The sequence below is a fragment of the Solanum pennellii genome, chromosome 12, assembly GCF_001406875.1.
Source record: "Solanum pennellii chromosome 12, SPENNV200".
Taxonomy (NCBI): Eukaryota; Viridiplantae; Streptophyta; class Magnoliopsida; order Solanales; family Solanaceae; genus Solanum; species Solanum pennellii.
Window position 1 is genome coordinate 65,690,262 of NC_028648.1, and position 9,790 is coordinate 65,700,051.

Genomic DNA, 9,790 nt, shown 5'->3' on the forward strand with positions numbered 1-9,790 from the left:
ACTTGATTCGATGACATTGTTATCTTAGACTTTTTTATTCAAAGTTTTGTAATAGAATAAGTATTTATATATATCGATTGTGTGGGCCGTCTCCCAAGTATTCTTGAGTCTAAGATTGGCATATGTTGAGACATAGTATTTTTCCTATGATTTGATATGAAAGATTTTTTAAGATATTTCGTGTGAAAAGTTTTAACTTCGCACTACTTTTCATACATATATGCAATGAATGATGTCTAAGGGCTTGTACAAGACCTCTGAAAGGTCAAGTACGCCATTTTGCATGTATTAGAACATCATATCTACTAGGGTGTACTCTCGGGATGTGACAAGCTTGGTATCAGAGCATAGGTTATGAAAGTAGTCTCAGGAACCAAAAAGTCTCATAAAGCCACGTCTAGTAAAGTCTTGTTCACCGGTGTGAGTCGCAGCACATCCATGNTCGGTGTGAGTCGCAACACATCCATGAGCGAGAGGCTATAGGATGATAGTGTTTCCCTTATTTCTCTACTCTTGTGTTGTGCTGTAGGGTAAAAGTTATGAGTGTCCTTTTTAATACTTTTCTTGTGTTTTAGGAAGATGAATACTAGAAGGATGGCCGCTAAAAGGTTTGAAGGGGGAAGGGTGAAAGTGGAAATTCCTCCTTAAGTTGAGCAAGTTCTTCAAGGTGCTCAAGGTGTTCAAGTCCCTGTTGGAGGTTAAAGGTAATAAGGTTCCGGTGGTTCCCCCGGACATGACTAATGGGGAGATTAGAGAGTCTCTACTTGCTTTATCCTGACTACTCATGTGAATAAGGGTGTTGATCCTAGACTGAGAGCACTATGACCTCTAGATTGAGAGACCTTGTGAGGATGAATCCTCCTATATTTCTTGGCTCTAAGGCAGGAGAGGATCCCCAAGAGTTCCTAGATGGTGTGTACAAGGTGTTGAGTTCCATGGGGTGACTTCCAGGGAGAAGGCGGAGTTAGTTTCATACCGATTGAGAGAGGTTGCACGAGTGTGGTACAGTCAATGAAAAGATAATAGGTCGATTGAGTCGGGTCCTATAGAGTGGGGGGAGTATAAGGAGGCTTTATTAGGAAAGTACTTTCCCCGTGAGAGGAGGGAAGTGAAGGCTGAAGAGTCATTAATCTCAAGCAAGGCAATATCAATGTTGAGGAGTATTCTTTAAAGTTTACTATTCTTTATAGGTATGCTCCATCCTTGGTGTGTAAATCAAAGGATGAGATGAGTAGATTTGTGACCGTGAAAAAAGAGTGTCGTACGGCCATTATCCACAATGACATGAACTTGCCTACGCTTGTGGTGTATGTTCAATCCATTGAGGAGTCCAAGCTTAGTAGGATTTCTAGAAATTTGAAGAGGAGTGGACCAAGTGAACATAATCAACCTAGATTCAAGAAGAAGGCTACAATTCAAGATGAACCTAGGGATCCTAAAGTCAAACTTGAGAAGGGTAGTGGTTCTCAAGGTGGTAAGCCTACTTGTGCTACTTGTAGAAAGAAGCACTATGGGAAATGTATAGTTGGTACCTGGAATTGTTTTGGTTGTGGTAAGGAAGGACATAAGGTGAGACATTGTCCTTCTATTGCGACTAGAGAAAAAGAAAGTAAGCAAGTTCTTCTGAGTGTTTCGGGTGATGATGTTCCAGGAACGCTCACTTCTATGCACTCCGGGATAGGGGATCAAAGCCGAATGATGAAGATGATGCTGGTAAGTTATATTTTTCTCTCTTTTTAGTGCTATGAGTTCCTTCTATGTGGGGGAAGTGTGGTGAGTAGTAGAGTTGTGATTTGTCGTGTCTTATCTTCTATTCAATTCAAGCTTGAGAGTTAGAAAATCATAGTAGCATGTTGTATGTTGCATTGTGTTTAGGAGTATTGTTGGAATTGAATTTCATTGATTCCTTGCATTGTGCATTTCATGAAGTTATTATTATGTTTTAAATTGAGTTATATGGTTTTATATCTTATTGTCATTTTTTCATCATTAATTGCTTAAGAATCGCATCTTTGTAAATTTAAGCATAGTTCACTGTGTTGCCTAAATAGTTCGGTGTGAAGATTTTCAAATTTTGACTAAATTGTTCTTATGTTTAAAATGGTAATAGTATGTGTAGAATTGATTTATATGAGCATGGTAATTAATATAGAAGTTGTTCTAGCTATTTGAAATGAAAATGTGAGTCTTAATTGCATAATGAGTCGTAGATTAGTTTCTATCTTATTGTTGTATTTTGAGTCTCTTGATTATGTGAAATTGGTTTTCCTCCTAAATTGTGTATTGTTTATGGTGTGGTATGGTTATGTGATGCTATTCTTGAGTGTCTTATCTCTTGAAAGTGTCAAAAATGAAGCAAGTGTCATTCGAGGACGAATGTTGTCCAAGAGGGGGAGAATGTAACACCTCTAAAATGACTTAGGAGAAACTAGAACCTAACACTTGTGTACTATTGGGTTAAGATGATGTTAGGAGGAAGTGTTTAAAGTTTCGTGAAATTTGGAGGTCAAACGTCCATGACGATCGAAATGTTTGCCTTGAAATGTCCTTGTGTGTCTTAGGGTGTTTCATCGAGTTCTATGTGTTCGTTTTGGGTGAAATGGATGTGAGGGGTCCTAAACGTGTATATGAACATATTCGAGTAGTAAACGTCCGGCAAAAACTCCCCAAGGACCAACCAAGGGGTCCTTCAGAAGGATCCATTTTGATTGCCAAAACTGCCTAAAGCAATCCCACCTACGGAGGGCAATCGACGCCTAGTAGGCTGGTCGACACTCCTTAGGTGGTGGTGTCGATGGATACTTAGCCTAGGTAGCTTAAGATCCCATTTTTCAGTCTCTTTCCCAAACAACGTTGACCAGCACAGGCCGATGATGGGACGACGCCCCGTAGGTGCTGGCCGTCGTCGGTGGCCTGCAATGTCTCGGCCAAGTGGAGGGCATTTTGGGGTTTTCACCTAGCCTTCCTAAAATTAGTTGGAAGGTTTCTTAGGGTAATTTTAGGTATTTTAATTGGGTTTATAAGTCAAAAACACTTAGATGAATTCATTATTTTAAAATCAAAACCCAAATCGCTAAAGAAACTCTCTAGAACTCCATTGTAGTTAAAACTCAAGATAGAGCTTGGATTGAAGATTCTTGGTGATTCTCCATCAATTATTAATCAAATTAGTGGTCTAGCATCAATTAAGGTATGGACTTCATCCTTGAATCTCTTTTTTTCAAGGAGCCAATCTCAAAAATGGTTTTCTAAAGTTTTCTCAAAAGATGAACTTCTATATTGTAATCTAGTCATGGGTTCTTGCATAAAACATTTTGAATCATTGTATATTGATTGAATTAATGTTAGTTTTATGAATTTAACTTAAAACTCTATGACACCATGCAAATCATGAAACCCTAGTTTTGACTATGTTGTAGGTGATTTGATTATGTCTCAATGCTATTGAATCATTGTATAGTTTTATTAGGGTTACTGAATTATGAAAGAATCATGCTAGAATGTTGAGTAGTCTGACCTTATTTGATGAATTCATATTATATTATCTTTGATTCATTCTGTATATTGTAATTGTTGGGTTGAATTGTAAACTATGGCTATTGGTAAGAGGCTTTGTATATTGTGTTGGATGAATTGGCTATGGATTGGAGTTGTGAGGTATTATTGATGGTATGTTGATTTAAATTTCTCTATATTGTGTAGTATAGGACTTAGATGATAATGATGTTTGGTATGGTCCACTTATGGTGGTGGTGCTTATGTGCTATACTTGTGAATTAAGTAGCCTTGTCGGCATTACTTTATGAATTGTGAATCAATGTGGCCTCGTCGTCATTACTTTATTTACTATGTTATTATCATGTACTACTTGGATATTTGATCATTGTGAAGGTCTTGATGATTATGTGTATATGTAGAGTCAAAGCATATTCTCTTAGTTGGTGATCTATGTCTCTAGTAGGCTATAGTGAAGTTGTTATGTGTATTACCTTATGATTGATGTATGATGCTTCTTGTTAAATTATATGAGACTTGTCATGGTTTATATTGATGATGCTATAGTAGTAAATAGGGTGACCTATAGTTGGCTTGGTTGTCCCTAGGTGCTTCTAGAATGGTATGCTATATGTGATATGGTGGAGTATGAGTGTGTCTTGTTTTAGTAGAATTGTGTCCCTTACATACATGGAAAATGTGAATATGACTTCTTGACTTAGTATGCTAAATCTTCTTAGTCTTGTATGTGTGATTGACATGTGACCTTGAACATAGTTAAGAAGGTCTTTTATGTAGAAACTTCAACCTAGTTGGAAGTTTATGATATCCTTGAAGTTGAAGGTACTAATGGTATCCTTCTTGCGTGAATGATGGATTTAAGGTTGGCTGGTTTGAATGGCATGAAATCATCCTTAGGAAATTCATTAAGCTATCCTCTTGCCCATTACCTTTGTGGACCCTTTTTGGTAAGGTGTAATGTGACTAGGTTGTGAACTAGATATGGGACCTCTTCATATACTCCTTTATTGAAAACTCTATGAGAACAAAGGCTAGCACCGAGTGACTATTTTTGGGAAGTTGCTCTTAAGATGACATTAGAGAACAAAGAAACCCTCGATATTCCTTAACCATGTGCCTACATGGGATGTGTCCTAGTTCTACCATTGACAAGTAGAACAAGCCTCCATCAGAGTAGGTGCATGACTCTGGATTCCATGCATCACTGGTATGGTATATGTTGGCTATTTCCTATTCTCATCATATGGGATACCTACTAGTGCTGGAGAAAATCTAAGAAGTTTAGGTAGTAGTATGGGACACTATCTAGACATTGCCCGATTAGGCTTTAAAGATGTTAGTGAGTGAGTCCCTAGGTCTTATCCAAGACCATTATTTGAATGTCCTTAAGTGTTGAATCTTAAATGAACTAATGACGATAATGGCTTAAGTTAAGGAGTATGTTAATGAATATGTACTAGTCTATATTAACTTTAAGGATTGCCTAGTTAAGGTGTGGAGGGATCATAGGAATGGTCTCTTCATGTCTTACATAAAGAAGTCTTAAGGATAACTCTAGATGGGAAAGTTGATTAATGAAATAGGAGTAACCTTATATTAGGTAGTCTAAAGGATCTCTTAGGTGTGTGTGAAGGGATTGTATGGGCGATCGCTATATAACTCACTCAAGTGAGCCTTAGAATGACCTTTGGTAGGAGGATATCATGTTTATATGTTTTGGTACATTATTGATTTTATATTGTAATGTGTAAGTGTCATTTGAAGTTACAGTGAAGTTAGTGTAAGCTCACTGTAACATTACAGTGAATTGATATCAATTGACTATAATTTATAATGTGTTTTAATTGTGATGTTTGGTGTATAAATGTGATTCTTATGCTTTTAATATGAAGTTTAAATCAAAAAGAGCATATTTCTCATAAATGTTTGTTTCTCATGATTTTATACATTATAATATACTTAGTACATGCATTGTACTAATTCCATACATTTTGTCTATCTCTAAAGCTGTAGGTGGAAGGTGAAAGGTGTATTGAAGCAAAGCTTGGAAACTAGGACGCTTTCAAGCAAAGTTGGGGTATGTCCTCACTTTATTCGAGTACATTGTTATCTTAGACTTCTTTTATTCAGAGTATTGTAATAGACTAAGTATTTCTATACTTCGACTGTATGGGTCACGTCCCAAGTATTCTTGAGACTAAGATTATTAGCATATGTTGAGACTTAGTATTTTTCCTATGATTTTATATGAAGATGCTTTAAGATATTTCGTGTGAAAAGTTTTGATTCTGCACTATTTTTCATACATGTATGCAATGAATGATGTCTAAGGGGTTGTACAAGACAACCGAGAGGCCAAGTATACCATGTTGCATGTCCGAGAACATTATATCTTCTATGGTGTACTCTCTGGATGTGACATTCCTTATAGAATAATGTTGTATCTTTATGGTAGACTAAGTATCGCTACTTGGTACTCTGATGATATTGAATATGTGATATGAAGATAATGTGTGTTTCTTGATTGGTAGACTATGTCCTTTACTTGATACACGCTAAGTATCGGTAGATCTAAGATGGTGTTCTTCTAAGCATGACTAATATGTGAAAACTTGAATAAGAAAAGAAGGTTATAATATCCTTGAAGTTGAAGGTCGTAATCGTATCCCTCTTGTGTGACTGGTTGACTTAGGGATAGAATGGCTGGAATGGCATGAAACCATCTCAAAGAAAGTCATAAGAATGAGCTATCCTTATAGACCTTGAGTGGAAGCCCTTGTGGACCCATTGTTGGTAGGGTATTATGAGTTGGTAGGACTAAGAAAAGGTACCTTCTCATATACTTTTATGTGAATGAATTTACTCTATGAGAACCAAGGCAAAGCACCGATGGATATTCTTGTGGTAGTAGCTCTACTTGAGAATGAGACTAGAGTACAGAAAAAGCCCTTGATATCCTAGAACCATGTGCCAACATGGGATGAGTCTTAGTTCTACCTTTGGCAAGTAAAACACCTTCCACGGTGTGGGTCTTATAACACCAGATTCCATACCAAGCTAATATGTTGGTTAATGTCTATTCTCATCATGTGGGATACATTCTGGTACTTGAGTAAATCTACAACGTTTAGTTAAAGAAATGGGATGGAAAAAGTAGGGTTAAAGATGCCAGTATGTAGGTTCCCTAGGTTTTTTCAAAGCCATTATGTGATGTCCTCTAAATGTATGGTTTTCCATCGAAATGGTTTTAACGAAAATATGGTTCTTTTAATGAAGTATGTTGAATAGAGTCTTAGCTAGGGTATCTTTGAGGATTGCTTAGGTTGGCTTGAAGAGGGTGTATGGGCGGTCTCTTCATGTTTTACTTAGGTGAGTGTTAGAGTAGCCTTAGGTAGGAAGTCTAAATGATGTAAAGTCTTGTCTTATTAAATATTAATAATGTGATATGTGATGTACGGGAATAACTCTTTAGGTAGTCTTGAGGATCATTTAGGCGTGTGAAAAAGGGTTGTATAGGTGGCCGCTTCATATCTTACTTAGGTGGGTCTTAGGATAACCTTTAGTAGAGGTTCTATGTGAATATGGTCATGTGATTGATGTTATGTGGATTATGTCTTATATGTGATTATTGAGTTGTATTATGTCTCTTAAGCTCTTTTATGAAGGTTTTATCAAAATGTCATGAAAAGCATGTTATATATTAAATGTCCCTTTTTCACGAGTTTTGAATGACTTCCATACTTAGTGAATGCAATGTGCTAACCTCTTCTTTTCCCTTTTTGACTAAAGTGTAGGGAATTGGAAAGTCTTGTTATATCATGGAGGATGGATAGGTTTCTAAGGGTTGAAGATGAAGTATTGGTGAGTCCTCATATATTCGAGGACAAGACCCATATGTTTCTTTATATCTTAGTCTTCATTTTAAGTTTTGTATGGGCTTAGTCCCAATGTTTTTCATTCAAAGTATTAGATGGTTTAATGAGACGTTGTAAAGGTTAAATATTTTTAAAGAAGTCTTCCACTTGCATATTAATGGAAGTATTTATCGTGTGTGAAGAATGTTTTAAATTCTTACTTATTTTGGAGTATATTGTGCAATGATTGAAACGAGTGGCTTGTGTGAGACTTCTCGGAGTCTCACATGCCGTGTGACAACTTGAGGATGTCATTTCTTCTAGGGTATACTCGCGGGTCTAAAAGTCATTGAACCTCGGTTGGTAGATTAGGCTTGAGGTGCAATAGCCATTTCTCAATCAACTATCACAAATCTAGCGAGTTCTTTCTAACCTCGACAAGCAACAAAAATTAGCAGCCCAATACCTTATTCAATCTGTTTTTTCAAGCTAGATTTGTAGGATTGCATTTAGACCCACTTTCTCAAGATAAATCCACAACAACACAATCACTACAATCATCAACTAATAGCTTAACTCTAATACCTCTTTCACAAGCAAGCTTAGAGAACTAAACTACAATTGAATTTGCAACTACAATTCGTCAATTAAAACACAAACTATTAATAGAACCCACTTCAAATCAACAATAAAATTAGTAAATATGAACACTCATAAGCTAATTGAAACATTAAACTACATTATCACACCCCCAAGAATGGGGTTTTAGTCAAACATAATAAAAACAAGAAATTGTAACCAATCATGTTTTCCAGCAGATTGGGAAACAATCGACAAGTCTCCAAATGCTCAAATCGAAGCTAAAAATAAAAAAAAACACTAAATCTCTACTCAAAATGAGTAAGAACAATGTGTAGAATGTTGAAGATCAAAATCCAGAATAGACAATGTGGAACTCCTTTTCTTCTTTTGAAAATTACATTTATAAGTTTCCAAAATTTCAGCATTGGAATCGCTCGGCAAAGTAAGTCAAGGTTCACTGACCTGGTCGACGATGCATCGAGTGCCCCTTTCATAGCCTTCTTGGTTGTGCCTTTCACCATCTCTTTCTGTAAAATTTGGCGAGTAACATTATCTTCGTAGAACACTTTTGATGACCCGTCGAAATACTTCTTCTATCGCCAAGTTGTTCTTGTCAATGGGTGGCCTGCTGGAACTCTTGGCGTGTTGAAGGTCTACTCGGTGACTCGCCGAGTGTCTTTAGCGAGTACTAACTTTGCTTTCCTTCAATTTTTTTGAGTATTTTTGCTCCTTTTTTCCTTGTAATGTCCTTACCTTGCTTTTTTGTCTTCATTGCTGCAAATCAACATTTTAACATCAGTTATGAGCATAAAATGGGCACTGAGGACACTAAATATTTCACTATTAAGCCCTAAATTTTTCAAAATCCCCAACTCATCACATATCAAGTTTTCCATTATGTTTGTTTATGATCATGTTTTCTATTTTACTGCATTCTCCTCATACTTAGTACATTTCATGCATACTTGTGCCTACATTGTTTCACTTATGTAGGGTGTGACAATTTCTCTCCTACCGTTTTGTCACGACCCAACCCGATGGGCCGTGACTAGTGCCAGTTTTGGACACTCACATACAAACCTACAAAGTATAACAAACTGAAACTAAGACAATATGGAATTTAATCAAATCAAGACAACCCCAACGCCATATAAATATAAAGTGGGCCTGTCTCATAAGGAGTCATAACCATTCAACCGTAACAACACACGCGAGCCGACAAGGCCGCCACTATCCAAAGCATAATAGCATACGCAAGCCGACAAGGCTGCCACTACACAATACACAATGATGTACGCAGCCGACAAGGCTGCCCCTGTAAAAGCGGACATCCCAAACAAACCATGTCCAGACCGTTATCCAAAACATATATATGCAACCCACATAATGTCTACAGACCTCAAAGAGTATAGTAGTGAAACTCGACGGGACAGGGCCCCGCCATACCCATAGACAAGCAAAAGACTACACAAAAAGTTATGTACCAAAACAACTGGGCTCCGGAACAGTGGAGCTCTCCCAATCAGCAGAGTAGATGTCCTAGGCAGGCGGATCACCGAACTGTGCATCTACACCTGCGGGCATGAAACGCAGCCCCCCGAGGAAAGGGGGACAGTACGGACGATGTACTGAGTATGTAAAGCATATGGTAAAGATGACAGGATACCAACATGATAAGTCGAAACAAGATACCGCTACACATGTACCTTTTAAGTGAAAATCATGCATATCTTTAACATATAAGGTGCCCAGCTTCCCTAGTAAGGGACTCGGCAAAATAATCATCATATATATACATCATACGTACCCGGCCCTCTAGTGAGGGACTCGGTGAAATA